General features: G+C 43.4%; 1 protein-coding gene and 1 long non-coding RNA gene across 2 annotated transcripts in view; both read right to left on the bottom strand.

The window, feature by feature from the left end:
- CACHD1 (cache domain containing 1) overlaps nucleotides 1–17693 on the bottom strand; it is a gene marked incomplete at its 5' end in the record, with an annotated part of 228885 nt that overhangs the window by 174702 nt on the left and 36490 nt on the right. The gene's annotated exons all lie outside the window — the stretch shown is intronic.
- Nucleotides 10437–17693, bottom strand: part of LOC106726387 — a 23004-nt gene continuing 15747 nt past the window's right edge. The window contains exon 2 of the long non-coding RNA XR_001362454.1: nucleotides 10437–10633. This is a non-coding gene — a long non-coding RNA (uncharacterized LOC106726387). The remainder of the gene's footprint in view (nucleotides 10634–17693) is intronic.

Genomic DNA, 17693 nt, shown 5'->3' with positions numbered 1-17693 from the left:
GCCAGACCCCACCTGTGCATGAATTCGTGCACTGGGCCTCTAGTTAAAAATAAAATCAGAAATAATGGCTTAGGTGAAAACATTTTGTAAATTGTCAGGTGCTATGTAATGAAAAGACATCATCATTTTAAGAGGTTGTTTTTTTGTTTTTTTTTTAAAAGGTAGTAGGTTTCTAAGGGAGAACACTTTGAATAAGGAAGAAGTAGTCATACATTCTCTAATAGTCCTCAATCCAAGAATATTTACCATGCTAAGGGTGTGTTATAGGTACCGTGTGAGCACTAGAGATAAGTTACTGTTCAGTGTTCTTAAAGCTCTGGTCCCATTGAGGCTGGTACCAGGCTCCCCACAGCATAGTAGGTCCTCAAATAATGTCATTTTGTTCAACACTGTTTCGTTATAATATTGATATGCCATAGGAACTTAATACTTGTTCATAGCAATTAGCCTATGGTAAAACTGGTTTCATTATGCGCCGTTTCGCTTAAAGCTGCAGAACCTATTGGTAGGGTTAAGTGAGGACTTACTGTATTAACTTTGTGAAATAAAACGAAACCTATCTAATAATCAATAGGATAATATGCAACTTGGTAGGGACACCGTCACAGTAATGACCAATCAGCAGGCTGCGCGCGCAGCAGGCGCGGGTGTGCGGGGACTTGCAGCGATGGGGACAGGAGTGGGGACTTGCAGCATTGGAGACGCAATGGTCGCTGCTGCTTGCCCAGGGCCGGAGGTTCAGGCAATAAGGGCCGGGCAAGGCTCAGGCCAACCGCAGTGACTGCAAAGGCCAGAGGCTCAGGCAGCCTCACGGATGGCAGTGGTAGCAGCAGAGGTGTGATGGGGGCATCGCCTTCCCCTGATCCCTGGGTCGCCTCCTGCAGAGGGAGGCCAGAAGCAGCAGTAGCGAGGGGGTGATGGGGGCGGTGCCTTTCCATGATCAGTCGGTTGCCTCTGGCAGAGGGAGGCCAGTAGGACATCCCCTGAGGGCTCCCGGACTGTGAGAAGGGGCAGGCCAGGCAGAGGGATCCCTCCCCCCAGTACACAAATTTCATACACCGGGCCTCTAGTCTGATAAGTAAGAAATGAAGCCCTCTTCCCCAGCTCATTTGGTTCCTGCCTAGACCATATTCGAGGTCTGCTAGTGTATGGTGGTGTTTAGGGTCAGCTCTAGGCAAAAGGGTGAAGCACAAAGCCTGTTTTACCTCATGTCCCTGTATTTGGGCACTGCAGCCTCAGGTTGGTCCCTTCCATCCCCCATGACAAGGAGCCCCACTATGACACTAACCCTGGGTAGAGCTCCAGCTCCTCTCTTTCTTTCCCTCTCTCTTCCTTCCAGATCAGAATTTCTGAGCAGGGTTTGGTAGGTGGAATTCTAACATGACCCCAAGACTTCCCATCCCTGCCTAACCTCTGAGGTTGAAATTGTACTCCATCATTAGGTGATGTTAGATGCCACAGTTGACTTTTTAAAAAATTGATTTCAGAGATGAAGGGAGAAAGACAGAGAGGTAGAAACATCAATGATGAGAGAGAACCATTGATCGGCTGCCTCCTGCACGCTCCACACTGGGGATCAAACCTGCAACCCGGGCCTATGCCCTGACCAGGAATCGAACCATGACCTCCTGGTTCATAGGGCAACACTCAACCACTGAGCTACGCCAGCTGGGCCACAATTGACTTTAAAAAAAAGATTAGCCAGTGGACCTAACCTAATCATATGAACCCTTTAAAAGCAGAGAGTTTTTCCGTGGCTACTGTCAGAAGGGACAATCAGAGACAAACTCTGCCTGGGCTGGAGGGAATCAACACTCATGGTGTGAACTGCCTACGGAAGCCGTGTAGCAAGGTAGTGGGCGGCCTGGAGGAACCAAGAGCGGTCCCCCATTGACAGCTAGAAGGAAAGCAGGGACTTTGATCCTACCACTGCAAGGAAATGAATTCTACCTATAACCAGTGAGCTTGGAAGTTGACCCCCAAGCTGGCATGCTAATTACAGCCCCAGCTAACACCTTGATTTCAGTCCAATGAAACCCAAAGCAGAGAATCCAGCCATGCCATGCCCAGAGTACTGCCCTAAAGAAACCATACTATAAAAACCCGGTGTTGTTGCAAGCCACAGAGTGTGTGGTGATTTGTTACGCAGCCATAAGGAACTAATGCAGGGGCGATAGGACAGCACCGCCTGCAGAGACAGACCTACGTTTAGGTAAAAGCTCCACTGCATCTCCTTCGCCTCAGTTTTCTGTCTATGAAATGGAGCTGTGTCTCCACTTCACAGGGTAGATGAGAGAATAAGCAGAAAGATGTGCATAAAGTGCCTGACGTGTATGATTTCCCACCTGTGACAAGAGATAGAGTTCTGAGTATGTGGAAGTTAAGCAATGCTTTTTGAACAAAGGAACCTGACAAATCATTTTAAAATCTAACTCCTACAGAGTACCATTAGTAACAGTGGTTTCCGCCATGGGGCTCCCAAGGCAGTGTTAAGATGCCTAATTAACTTAGCAATAATGCAGTATAGGTAATGTGATATCGTGTGTGAGTTAATTAGGTTAAGCTACAACTCAAATGCAGTTGGCATTATATTCAGGAAGCCCTCTCCCGGAGGGCGGCAGCTCGTGTTCTAATCACGAAGCCCATACTCCAGAAAGAGGCACTGCAAATGTTTCCATTATCCATGTGAATCAACACCAACCCTTTGCCAATTAGCAAAGTGAATATCAGAGGTGGACTGGGCGTGTGTGTGTGCATGTGTGCGTGTGTGCAGCAAAGTGAATATCAGAGGTGGACTGGGCGTGTGTGTATGCATGTGTGCGTGTGTGTGCCTGTGTGTGTGTGTGTAATGAGTGGCTTATGAAAGGGCATTATGAATGTTAGAAATGGCCCTCACCGCTGAGATGACAGATATATCCAAGCTATAAGAATAGGTCACAATATTTTAGAGCTGTCCCTATCCTTGAATGAACAAGAGCGCAGCCTTGATCAGCTTGTTCTCTAAAAGGCCCGAGACCAGTCACGATTGCAAGATTGCCAGTTGCTTGATGCTGATTATTAAGGATAACAGAACCTCCTCTGAAATGTTGTCACCTCTAGGAGTGAAGTTTTCATGGTAGGCGGTGATCAGAGCAGTTCAAAGAAGAGAGCTGAGACGGAAGCATGCAGAGTGATTCCGTGTGGACGGTTTTGTGCCCGCTGGATGATGTGTGGCCGTTAGTCATTGTGTGTATGTGCAGCAGAAGCGTGTCTCCAGACTCATCTGAGTCATAACCAGGTGGCAGGGTTGTGGGATGAGTAGCTAAACCTCACTCACCTCATGTAATTTGGCTGCTATCAAAACCCACCCCTCGCCTCCCCCCCAAAAAGCACCTAGGAGTTTGTGCACAGCCAAATTGGCTTAGGTCAGTTTACAACAGGTGGCAATGATTGAGAGCTGTTTGCAATTTTCTTAAAAAGTTAAAACTTGCTGGTCATAATACTAAAACATCAATTTTTTTGGTTAGCCCTGGGATTATGCTTAGTATTATAATTATTTAACCTGAGCTGCTCAGGGGATCTGATTGACAGTTAATGGCAGTCACTGATAACTTTTTGCTGGAAGGAACAGATGAGTTAATTTAGACTTAAAGAGTTTGGTAGGTATTTTTTAAAGTATTAAGAGATAATAATGAGCTCTCTTATTACTGAGTTAGTCAATCCTTTCATTTTTGAGATAAGGAAACTGAGGCCTAGAGCAGATGAATACTAATTTTTCTAAGGTGTTCCACATGTTTCCATTCCTGAAATCGGATCTTCTTAGCATATCTGATGTGACTCTCTTGGGTAGCAATTCCTGGCTAGGCCTCAAACAAAAGGTTCCGCTGCCTTAACCTGCTGCCCCCAGATTATGTAGCATCTGGAATTTTCCCACATTTCCATTGCTGCAGGCAAAACATTTATCAATCAGGCCCAAAAAGCTATTTGAGTCTCTTTTGAGACTTTTGAGCAAATTCTTCCATTAAGTCTGTTATCTAATAGTAACAAGGGGTTTGTAAGATAAGATACTGTTCTTGCTAATGAGTAACCCCTCAATTGTAAAGCTTTAACTCAATTAAGTGATGCTTACCTCCAAAATTACCCCAAATAATTAACATAATTAAGAAAGATGGGGTATTGTGAGTGGCAAAAAAAGATATTAGTAGGACCACTAAACAGAGGGGACAAGTCTTGTTAGAATGTGGGTTGGAAGGCACAGGCTGATGGTCTAGTCAAGGCCATTATCTACAGGGTTCTAGAGTGCAACAGCTTGCAAATAACTGAAATAAAGTAAAAAACTTCAACTGGCAGGGAATGAGGCAGTGGAGAAATCCTCAGGCTTGATATGTTGATGTTGTCTACAAAAGGTTACACAAGAACTTCACCAGAAAATTTGTTCCCAACATTGTGACATCTGTCTACCTTATCCCATGAAGCAGAAAAGATACCTGTGCCCTTAATCCATTTTCAGAGCTGGGGAAACTCAGGCTCAGAGATGTCCCAGTTAAACAGCCACTTTGACAAAGCCCAGGTCCTCGAACTCCAATCCCACGTGATCCTCCGTTAAATTTTGCATCATGACCCACTCCCATCTCACCATCCCATCTACCATTCCCTAACATCACCACATTCCCCCGCATGCATTCAAAAAAGTAGATTACAGATTCACTTGGTTGAGAGTAACGAGACATGATTAGAACAGTGGAAGACTGTCCGGGACGTTGAAAGCCAGGTTTAGAAACCATTGATTCTCACTGGAGACACAGCACAGAAACGTTTTCCAGGGCCGAGTGTGTTGAGAGCATGTCCGCTCTGTTATCAGGGTGGAAAGCAGTTAAGCACAGGTCATGAGCTGACAAATGAGGACACTTAAGCTCTTCCTCCTACCCCATAATGGATCCTCCTCACTGTAAGAAGATACAAACATTTAAAAACACTAAACCGACCAACACCTCCCAGGATCCTCTACAAAGGTTTCCTGGGTCAGCCGGGGAAGCCTGGAAGACATCAAGTCATGTTCAAAGAGGATCCCAAGCTGTGCTGCCACAGGATTCTACTTCCCTCCCCTCTTAAGACCTAATCATTTCCTTTGTTTCCCAAGAATTACAACCATTACAGCCACAGGACTGCCAAGTTCAATCAATGACATAGCGTAGGCAGGGCAGCCACCTGGGGTGGTGGGACACACTCTTCCCCCCACACATATGAAGTGTAAAAGGTTAAGCTAATAGGAGAAAGAGGAACAAGGAGCCACACTGCCCAGCTCCCCCTCCAGATGACAGCAGCCTGGTGAGGATGATGGTGCCACTCCTCTGCTGGGGACCTCCCACCAGCTCCCCATTACCCTCATAATAGCCTCTAAGACCCTAGTGGTCCCTCTTACTGTCCTCCTGGCACCCTGGCCTCCTTGCTCTTCCACCAGCTCTTCCCAGAGATCCACATGGCAAACTCCTTCAGCCTCTTCAAGTCTTTGCTCAAATATCGTTTTCTCAGTGAGGCCTATCATGAATATGCTGTTTATTTACTGGCAATCTCGAAGGCCACCCCAGGCCCTTACAAACTGTCTTGATCCTCCTTACCTGCCTTTATTTCTTTTTTATTTAAAAGCACGCTAGCCACTCTCCAACACACAATGTAATTTACTTCCTAATATTTATTATGTCTATTGTCTAGCTCTTTGCTGCTGGGATGCAACTTGAATGTAAATTCCATGCAGACAGGGGTTTTTGTTTTGTTTTGATAACTAACAAATGAATGGGACCCAAGAGTGCCTACCACACACATACGCACTCAAATATTTGCTAAATGAATGCATGAATAAAATGTACCCCTGCGCTAATAACAGCACGTAGCATTTGAGAAATTATGTCTCAGACACATAGCAAATGCTTCACCTCCATTATCTCATGTGAAATGGGTACTAATGGTAACCCCAATTACATAAAATAAAACGGAGGCATAAATGACATCCATGGTCACATTGCTAGTAAGTAGAGAATCCGAGATGAAAATCCAGGTCTTTCTGATGCCAGTTAACTCCTTTGCTGTTTCCCATTCCAGCTCTGCTTGACAAGTCTCTGTGGTTCTGTTTATGGTGGAATTCTACCAGTGTTTATTCAGGAGAAGGGTTTATAAAATATGAAAAAGAATTGCTCTACTAAATTCAAGAAGAGAAAAGTCTCTAGAAAAAATTTTCCGAGAAACATTACTCTATTAGAAAATGCCCTCCTGTGGTATAGCAGTAAGAACAATGAGCAGAGAATGAAACCTGGGTTCAAATCCAGACCCCTCCTCCTAACCAGCTCCGAGACCCATGTGGGGGTCGTAATAAATAAAACAAGGATGAGGATGCCTATTGTGTAAGAATGTTGTAAGGATTGAATACCACAGTGTTCATGGCAGTGCAAAGAAAATCTGGCTTGTTATTTGATCCTTCCTTCTTTCCAAAGTTGACAACCTCACTGACAGAACCTTTTGTTTGTTCATATATTAACAAACATTTATTAAGCACTCGGTGTGTGCCAGGCACCAGGCCGGATGTTGCAGTTACAAACACAGCAAGATAGACTGTTACACAGTCATAAGCTCCCAGTCCAGAGATAAAGCAGATAAGCAAGGCAGGTATTCTAGAACCACAGGAGAATGATGCCACAGAGCTAGGCACTGGACTTAATGCTGAAATGAGCTGCTTCGGCTCCAATGAGAATACAGAGAGACGGATACCGATCACTGCCAAATCACCAGGAAGGAGAAAAAAGAATACAGAAAGGATAGGCAGAGCCAAAATTGGTTCTACACTGCTGAATGAAGCAGCTATGTTACATTATCCTTAACTTAGAATGAATAAAAAATGTTCAGCATCAGTCTAATTTAGCTGCTACTCATTAAGAAAAAGACTACTTGAATAAATATTTTCTTAGATACGTGTAGCCTGTATGTGAGAATCCTATTACAACACTCTCTCCTACCACTCCTCTGTGAAGTGCAGCCTAAATTCCAAACACCTAAAGGTCTCAAAATCCCAGGCTTATACATGCTTTATGTTCAGGGATGGAGCTAGGTAAGGGAAACGGGGGAACCAAGGCCCTCCCCAATTTTGTAAATTAAAACCAAAAGAGTTGGAACCAGGAATCCCAGCCACTTTTCTATTAACGTAGGAAGATTAGCACGTTAGTTTAATTTCTGTACACCACTTCAGACTACCTACATCCCCAAACAGTGTCAGATAGGAGGCCTTTCTTCAGACATTAATTTTGCATTACCCTCTCTCCCAGCCAGCTAGGGAGCTAACAAGCAGTCCCCGCAGCTCAATCTGAACAGAATTGGCATGCATTCAGGCAACACAACTACAGCTGTTGCATAACAGCGTATTTCATATGAGGAAGCCATACCGCCACAAATACCAATAGTCAAAATGATTTAAGAAGAGAAAAAAATGCTTTGAGATATTCTGAACTTGCACGGATAGAAACTCATTTTCGTTTTTAATTGCATCAGCTTCTGTTCCAAAGGTCCTAGACAAATGTCAAACCAATCAGACTGGAAATGCATCTGGGCCGAGGAGACTCTTAAGGTGATTTACATTCAGTCTCTCACACGAAGGGGTAGCATCTGTATTATTTCCTAGCTGTATTCATTATGACCTGAAAGTCTGTAACTTCCACAGCTCCCCAATTCTAGTTTCCAAAGTATATCCCAAAGAAATTAATTTTTAAAAGTATGCTGTTCAATTCAGAGGAGTAGACATTGTTAAATTGTTAATGTTTGTATTTAACAAACTATTTGTAATAACAGTTCAAGATTTATTAGAAAAACAAAAAAAATCTAAGAATTCATACTATCTAGGTTAATCTAGAGCCCTAATTTTTAGCCTTCTATGCTGTGTGTGCGTGCGTGCATGCGTGTGTGTGTGTGTGTGTGTGTGAGTGTGTGTTCTCCTCCCATACTATAATGTGACAAAAGCCACATGGATACCAACATACCAATGAAGCACTCCAGAGAACTAGAACTGGGGGGGAAATACCTCCATTATGACCAAGGAGGAGCATATGAGCTCCAGAGCCTATGAACTAATCAACTTTCTCAGCATAATTATAGAATAGATTATTTAATTATAATTACTAAGGACAAATAAAAATTCTGGAAGGGCAAACCAGGCCAAGATGTGCCATTCACTTTATTAAACAAGTAGAAACTGTATGAACTAATATACATCTTGATTTCTTCAAGGCATCTGACCAAGTAATTTTATGCTTCATCCTTAAGAACAAGACCGTGTGCACTGAGCTAGATAGTCCCACGTGGAACTTAGATACCACCACAGAAAGCTAAACCACCTCTGGAGACTTGAAAGAATATACATAGGGGTTATCACATAGGTTTACTGCTGAGGTACAAACCAATAATCCTATGGTCAACTAGGGATCTGGCTCTGTTGCCTATAAACACATTTCTTCCTCACCCCATAGTTCAGGTTTTCAAAACCTAGGAGTAAAAGGAGGAGGAATTCCTTCCCTACAATGTTAAAACTGAAAGACTATTATGTAAAGCTACCAAAAGGAGAAGGAGGAGGGGAGGAGGAGGAGGAGGAGGAGGAGGAGGAGAAAATTCACAGTAAAGCTGGCAAGAGTCCTTTTTAGCTAGATAGTCACATAGCCACCTTTTGAAAAAAAGCCATATGGTTATACTTGTTATTTTTGGCCTCTTTACCTTTAAGTTCTTTCTTGTATATGGAGGCCTCCAGTTATTACCAGCAAGTGATAAATCACTTTAAATTTCCAAGGCTACAAAAGGCATTTGCTGGCAGCCATTCCAAGTTTCACTTTTAGCTGAGGACCCAGGAGAATTCTTAAGTGGAGGATGCTCGTGTTTTCCAAAAAACGTTGTTTTACTTAAACTAGGTCATAATTTTAGATCTGAACTTTATCTTGATAGATAAGATTTAAATGGAGAAAGTAAAACATGGGTAGAAATGAATAGTATACAGTAAGAAGGAACATACCAGTTTGACATTTCCTCTGATAGCTTTTTAAGGGAAAGAATGAGAGAAGCTTCCCCCCAACCCCTTAAAAGATGACCTGGAACAGAGGCTGCAAACTGGCAACCTCATTTGACCTCCATTCGGTCTTTTGTTTGGCCAGCACAATGTTACTGTTGTTTTCAATTGAGCTAATGTTAAAAATTTGGGAAATTTCACATTTTACAAAAATCTGCATTTTCAACATCTTTTGAAACACTGGGGGATCTGGCAACACCAGACTAACATTCCTGCCCCCAACAACTGTGTCCCCTGTAGGTGAGTCACACAATCTCCCAGTTTGTCACCTGCATTGAAAGCCTACTTCTCTCATTTCCATTTTCTGACTGGCAACCTATCAAAAGACTAGAAATAAAGCCCTAATTCCTTGTTGGGGGGTCCTTCCCTATTCCTACAAGTGCAACTCAAATGCCAAATGCCACCTCGTCTTTGATATGTTAATTGAACCTTGCAGATTTATCAGATTCTACCTTGCATCACCATTCCCCACCATAACTGCTGGGAAGCAGGGATAGTAACTTGCACATGGTTACTTTTCTCCATAGCACTTAGCACAGTCCTTTACTTGAAGTAGACATTTAATGAAATGTCTAGTAGTTACCTTCAGCTTGCAACCCTTTTACATATAGAATAGTGTTCCACCTCATAGCAGTGTTTCTCAGGTGGGGGTTGATTATGTCCCCGCCCAGGGGACACTGGACATTTTTGGGTATCACAACTGGTGTGGGGTAAGGGGGAGTTGCTGGCATCTAGTGGGTAAAGATGAGAGATGTTAAATATCTTATAATGCATAGGACAGACCCTCTTCCGCCACCACCACCCAGTGTCATTAGTGTCTAGGATGAGAAAACCTGCCTTAGAACCATTCTGGTAAGAAATAGTGCAACAATTTTGCAGATAGACAATCACAGGCTAAACGAGGCTTACTCAAGATAAACTAGTCTGCAATAGAAACAGGGGTACGAACCCCGGAGCCAGGCTCTTCAAGTCTGATGACAGCAATTAATAACAGAAAAACAGAACACATTAAGGGTGGAAATTTGTGCCTCTGGCATAACTGGTCCAAGAATATTCACAGGCCAGAAATTAACATCCAGCTAACATAAAATATATCTCATCTTGTAAAACATATAATGTGGCCTGACTGTTCTATGTTAGAGCCTGGGACACACGTGGTGGAAACAAACATAACGATATCCCATGTTACATTTACTGCATACAAATACTGAAAAACAAAGTTGTTCTCCCAAGAGACTTTTTATATTAGCTATTCAAAACAAGTGCATGAAGTGACACCTGACCCAAGTGCTGATGAATATAAATGAATGGAATAACATTTCCAAAAAGAAATTCTTTTTCATGAGAAAGGAAAAAAGGAAGGTACAGCAATCTGCAGGATATTTTATTTTGTCTCAGTGACACCAGTTGGCCTACAGCAGCCTTTCTCCATTCAGAGTAGGGGAGTGGTGGGAAGTGTTAAGATGGAAAGAGCAAAAGTTAAAATTATTTTCTCTTGAACGTCATGGTTTCCACTTGCTTCTTCTGCGACTCTCAGGAAGTTCCATCAGTTTTCAAGATCTGGAAAATGGGAGTGATAATTCCTACCGGAGGGAGGTATGGAAAGTAATAGCAATCTGTAACCTTATAAAACTTTATAAAACTCACTGTGTGCCAGTGACCATGCCAAAGGCTTTCTCTCATTGGATCCTCATAGCAACGTGAGGTGGCCACCATGTATGAATGAGGAATCCAGGGCTTAGAGGATTGATTGCATGGGACTTGTCCAAGGCCCCAGCTAGGAAGTAGAGGAACTGGGATTCAAACCAAAACACTTTGTTTTCATGACCACGTTGCTGCCTAGCTTTATCAATTCAAAGTACTAATTATCATTTTTAGTTACTAAGAGGTTGTTACTGGTAGGTAGGCGAACTTGGAGCCAGAGGGAATCCTGGGGTTCATAGAGAATATGTTTCTACTAGCCGGAGCTGTCCACAGAGAGAACAGACCATCTAATCCCCCATCACTGTTGCAGGAAGAAGTTGGGTAACCATTTTGATAAAGGGGTGATCACTTGGAGAGGGTGATGAGCTTTATTCCTTTAAGGTCTATTCCATTCTTGCAATTTTATGACTCCTTGTCCCTTGATGTCTCAATAATCTATCTCTGGAACCTAATGCTTGTTTATTTTCCCAGGTAACCTCTAGTCCAGTGGTTCTCAACCTTCCTAATGCTGCGACCCTTTAATACAGTTCCTCATGTTGTGGTGACCCCCAACCATAAGATTATTTTCGTTGCTACTTCATAACTGTAATTTTGCTACTGTTATGAATCATAATGTAAATATCTGATATGCAGGATATATTTTCATTGTTACAAATTGAACATAATTAAAGCATAGCGATTAATCACAAAAACAATATGTAATTATATATGTGTTTTCAGATGGTCTTAGGCGAACCCTGTGAAAGGGTCGTTCAACCCCCAAAGGGGTCGCGACCCACAGGTTAAGAACCGCTGCTCTATTCCTTTCTCTGGTCTTTCTCTCTTCCACTTCCTATTTTTATTCTCCCTTGATTCCATAGCACAAATAGCATGGAAAGAACCTGGTAGGCTTTGAAATAGAAAAGGCCTGGGTGTCAATGTCCAATCTCCCATTTAATTGCTAATTGATACATGGACACCCGGCAAGTTACTAAGACTTCCTCTCAGTGAGGCTCTCTAAAATAAAGGAAGTAACATCAAATGAGAAAAAACAGATTCAAGTATAGTGCCTTCTCTATAGAAGCTCAGGAAATATAAGTCTTCTTCATGTGCAATGCTCTCTCAACCCCACCTGCTACCCAGTCATACTCTCACTATCAGCTTTAGTCCTGGTGTGCCTGTAGAGATGGCAGGCACACAAAAAGCAAGCAGTCACAAAATACCTATGCATTTTACCCACCACATAGTTAAAAGCAGAAGGAAAGTGTCCTACATGCTGGCTCATTGTGGGCTCTCCACTACAAGGACCAGAATCTTTACCAAATTCTGGGCCCCTTCTTTGGCATTCTAAATCCCACTATACCCACGGCTGTATTAATCCCAGAGATTCCCCCTCGTCAGAACCGCCAGGAATAACAAGCTCTGAGTGCACAGAACTTTCCAGCTCCCCCAGCTCCAACCTCTCATTTATAAATCATACAACAATCTTGCAGAGAGACTTACAAAGGCACTTGGCATTATCTGAAGTTACTTGAATCTTAGATCCAGTGGGCCAACTCTCTTTGCCAATTTCTGGTTTTTATAGTTTAAAAACTGTGCAGTGTTAGATGAATACCACCAGAAGAAAGCAATATATCAAGATGGGAACTAACTTAATTGGCAAAGGGAATGATTAGAAACACAGTAAGAGGCAGAAACTTAGTGAGGTTAGATAGCTGAGAACATCCCCCAGGAGATCAAATCGCCCAGCCTCGCTGGAAGGCCACCGTGGACACCTGGCTGTCCTGTCCCTAGAATCTCTTCTCCATAAACTTAAAATCATTAACTGTCCTTGTCTATTGCTGCCTGAATGTTTAAAGTCCCAGACAGGAATCTCTGGGAGTCTCCTAGTGTACATACCACAACCATCACCCTCGATGCCTGGAGCAGGGAGAAGGACCAACTGCCCTTCCTCAAAAAGGGTGAGGTTCAACCCCCAAATTGGCTCAGTGGATAGAGCAGCGGCCTGCGGACTGAAAGGTCCCAGGTTCGATTCCGGTCAAGGGCATGTACCTGGGTTGCGGGCACATCCCCGGTAGGAGGTGTGCAGGAGGCAGCTGATCGATGTTTCTCTCTCATCAATGTTTCTAACTCTCTATCTCTCTCCCTTCCTCTCTGTAAAAAATCAATAAAATATATTTTTAAAAAAAGGGTGAGCAAGCTGCAAGGCAGCCCAAACAGCAGCAAATATCCAGAGTCACTGAATCTTCATCAGAACCCCATGAGAATGAGTCTACTGTGCACCCCCACTCCTTTTTTGACAAAAGATACTGACTTGCTCAGGTTCATACAGGTGGTCAAGTGCCAGCATGAAAATTCATCCAAAACTCCTGGTTCTCGACTTCCAGTAAAAATCTGTTTATCACAGGCACAGACAACAATGCAGTGGTTACCAGAGGGAAAGGGGGATAGGAGTGAGGTAGAAAAGGGTAAAGGGGCTCAAATGTAAGGAGAGTTGACTTCGGGTGGTGAACATACAATGCAGTCTGCAGATGATATATTTATAATATTGTACACTTGAAATCTATATAACTAATATCACCCCAATAAATTTAATAAAGTTTTAAAAATATGTTAAAAAGCAGCATTTACAGGCACCCTAACTCGCCCTAAATGTAGGTTGTTGTTGTTGTTTTTTTAATGAAAGTTCTAATCCCTCTTCACTATTTGGTTATAAATATGACTGTGTGTATGTGGAGCATATACACTACCCAGGTTGTCAGTCTTTCAGCAACCTTTTAAAAATACATTTTTCTGCCTGGCTGGCTTGGTTGAGTGTCGAAGTATGAATCAGGAGGTCATGGTTCCATTCCCAGTCAGGGCACATGCTCAGGTTTTGGGGCTTGATCCCCAGTGTGTGTGGGGGGGGGGGTGCAGGAAGCAGCTGATTTTCCCTCATCATTGATGTTTCTATCTCTCCCTCTCACTTCCTCTCTAAAATCAATAAAAATATATTGAAAGAAATACATTTTTCTGAAACCCATCATTTCTTCATAATCCTGAACTTAAAAAACCTTAACAATAGTTGTGTAACACAAATATATATCCAAGAGTCTTTGTTTGAGAATCATTTGTTTCTACTCTGTCTTAGATTAATCTTTTCCTATTATGAATAAAGTGGGAGCAGATGCAAATGTCACTAGTTTTAAAACAGGTGCATATATTAGGTTTTGAAAAAAAGATGTTTTCCTAAAATCCACCTGATGGCTTTAACTTTACATTTATACATATATAATGTTGTGGTCTTTTCTTCTACCCTTAGAGATTTAACAAAACTTCCCCCCCTTAAAAAGTCCCCTAGGGCCAATTTCATGGTCAAAGAAAAACAAAGCCTTATAAAACAACTCAATAACTTCAGTGTTTTATCCTAAGACCCTTTTCCTTCCTACCCATTTCTTTAAGCCAAGAAAGACAAATGAACTAAGCTGTTCATCTTTAGTTGATTCCAATCTACCTTTTTAATAGCAAGTGGCTGATGCCAAAGAAAGGATTAAAGACAGTGTTCTTTCAACAATTCCTCATTATGGCCTGGGATTTGCTGTGCAATTAGTCTCTCCTGGACAGAGCCGAGGCCAAGTGAACTTGTTATTACCCTGTCTGGAGATCTCTAAAAAATGAAAACTCCACACTTGCAAAGGGGCGGGTACCACAAGCATAAAGGTGTCGCGGTGGAAGACAGCATAGGCCTTTGCTAAAGGCAGTTCAAAGAGGGGATGAGCCCCAACCCTCAGAAATAAAAGCAGGGGCCATTTTTTTCCTATGGCTAGGAATGAGGCAGCACAAAAAAGGAGTATGAACTTAAGTACATTTTGAGTCCTGTGTAAGTCTCAGCGTAAACTTTCTATGCTGCCCTACTACGTTCTCTCTTATAATTAGCAATAAAGGCCTTAAAAGGCGGGGGCAGGGAGGGGGATCTCTTTCCTTTGTGCTTGACTTCCAGGCAGCAAAGATGTGGGGAGCAGCTGGCCAATCATGGGCGGGAGGGAGGGGATGGCAGGGGACAGACACCAAAGGAAAGGCAAGTGGCTGGGAACCCAGGGCCTTTCTCAAGCTTAAAAGTAAGAACCAGGGAGGCAACTTATCCAGGTTAGAGAACTTGTCTAGATCTTAACATTTTAAAAAAAAATGGTTTGTAGAGGTTTACGAGTGTCAGACCTGGGGTTGTCGGGTCGGAACACTGAGTGTGGTTCTCTAAACAAGTCACACTTCTGTTTTATGGAGCCCGCTGATTGTTCAGCAAGGGAAGCAGCTTACAACTTGTAGGCTTGGTAGGAACCCATCTGTGTGAGAGAGTAGCAAGCACTGAATGTCAATCACTGAAACAAGTTTTCTAGAAGGGTCCTAACTGGAATATGTTCTTTTCCTAGCAGGTCCATGACATGGAAGACAGGCGTTACCATCCTCATTTTACACAGAAAGACACGGATGCTGTACATGCTCTCAAGTCCTCGAGCCTAAATCCAGCACTCTTTCTTCTCCAGGAAGCTCTCACGGCATTTGTGTTGTGCTTCTCACTGAATACCTGAATGCTTCTATACGCATCCTTATGCAATTCCTACCAAAATGTGTCAGGGAGGAGACGGGGTACATCATTTTCCCCGTTAAAAAGAAATGGAGGCCCCAACTTTAAATCACTTGGCCAGGCATATACTAGGGCACTCTTCAAGGCATGCTCTTCCCTTTAACTATCACATTTTTGACATATCAAAAAGAAGTTATTTTCTCTCTCTGCTATTTCCCATGGAGCTCAAGTTCCCGGCTCGCTCCCCGCTTCTGAAGGCTCATCCTTGTCTTATTTCTGGCTCATCTCCCTAATTCAACCTGAGTTTCCACATTCCCTGTCTCCTGGGCTGTCAGCAGATTCTTCCTCCAGTTCCCCCATTCCCCTGCCCCATCTCTTCCCCAGAGGCCTTCAAGCCTTTGCTTTCCATGTCTGCGCATGATGTTCGTTTTCAACCTCAGAGAAGAAAAGAACAGCAACAAAACTAAAGCCATCCCCTTTCATCTCAACCTTAACCTGGCAGCCCATTAGTTTGATTTGATCAGCATGTGCTGTACGCAGTCTCAAACTCAGAAGCAAAAATGAGAGGACAGTGCTTGAGTCGAGGAGCACATAATCTAGTGTGGCAGGCAGAGTGCATACAACCAACTAATGCAAGACTCTGGTAAGTGGTGACAGGAGCTGTTTCTGGCTGGAGAAATTTAGAGAAGGCTCTGACCCTGAAAATCTGTTCCTGTCCGATCTTAGCACATCAGGAACAACCTTCAGAGCAGGATGCATGAAGTCATCCTAATTTACAAGTAATGATCTTCCAACAACACCTTTCTGCCTAGGCCCCCAAAGTACCCACATATCACAAGAACAGATGGTAGAGTTATTATTCACCCCATTTTATAGATGACTAAGTTGAAAACCTTGCCTAACAAATGGTCCTAAAAGAACTGAAAAGCAAACTCAGCTCCTATCTAGCAATGTTTTTTCAACCACTTTGGAACTCTAACTTTTTTAACTGCTCCAAGAAACATGTTCTCATAGGGGGAAGTTGGTCCCATAAAGAGCAGGCAATTCGAAGTATTTATTCAGGAAAATTCCAACCAAAATACTAAAGAGTTTTATCTCCATTTGAAAACATTTTCTGGGTACCCTCTGAGCTTCTTCTATAAACCAGGCACAGTGAAAAAACACCTCCTCCCACTATACCCATTTATATTCTGCCCGGCTTTGAGGTACCCTCTGAGCTTCTTCTATAAACCAGGCACAGTGTGTACCATCACTCTCCTCCAAGTAGGAAAAAACACCTCCTCCCACTATTCCCATTTATATTCTGCCCGGCTTTGGCTTGGCTGTGGCTCTGCAGTTGTTAGGACAAGGCCCTGAGTCAAGTCAATTCATCTTTGCCCCTCCCTATCCTCCTCTCTATTCCTGATAACAACCCCACCTACACCTCCCTGGTGGCTGGGAAGATGAAGCAAATGAATACACCAACTGTTTAGAACCCTGCCTGACACATCACAGGCACTCAATACATTGCACCACTTTATTAGTCTTGTTTGGTGCCTGGGTTTAAAGGCTGGCTCTTGCATTCGTTAACTGTAATTAGAGGGTCAATCTTTTATCTACCTGGTAGCAAAGTGGTGAGGATTACATAAGATAATGCAGGTAAGAGTATTTAGCACTTAGTAAGTGCTCAATAAATGATAGTTACATTACGTGTCTGCATTTATGAGGAGCTTTGGCCTCTGTAATTTAATTTTTTTATTTTTTTTTTATTCCTAGAGCCCAGCACAACACCCAGCACAGCGCTAAGTACTTAAGCGCTGTAATGAATGAGTGGCGGGCAGGCAGCCTGGTTCAGGCAGGTGAGGCCGATCACTGGCTCCTTTTTGGCCTTGTTCGTCTGCCACCCCCCCGGCACTCCATAGGAGCAGAGGAAATAATGACAAACCAGCGAAGGGCCGCAATTATCCCGCGGTGCCCCAATTCACCATGGTGTTTTCCATGGAAAGTCCCCTCCTATTTAAAAAACGCCTTTTTGTTTGCGTTTGTTTGTTTAATACCACCTCAGTAACTTTGTTTTAAAAAAAGAACAACAAAACAAAAACGTAGCCCAAAGTGGGCACGAGTGGCAGGGGCTGGAGTAGCAGACGCGGAGGTGACGCCCCGGGAGCAGCCCCGGGGTAGGCTGGCAAAGTTTAGTGGGATCCTCAGGAGAAGGAGAAGGGCCAGCGAGGTTTTGGAAGAAGACAAAGGACAGAGAGGCGGAGCGGAGAAAGGAGTAGGACGCCAGGGGCGCAGGGGCACCGGGCGGAGGAGCTGCACAAAGCCCCTGGGAGGGAACAAAGGGCTGGGAGGTGGGGCGGGGATCCCGGGCCGCCCACGGGGAAGCCTAGGCGGGGG

This window comes from Myotis brandtii, unplaced genomic scaffold, assembly GCF_000412655.1.
Source record: "Myotis brandtii unplaced genomic scaffold, ASM41265v1 scaffold26, whole genome shotgun sequence".
Lineage (NCBI taxonomy): Eukaryota > Metazoa > Chordata > Mammalia > Chiroptera > Vespertilionidae > Myotis > Myotis brandtii.
The sequence above is the reverse complement of the archived record's forward strand: the minus strand, read 5'-3'. Positions and strand labels throughout refer to the sequence as shown.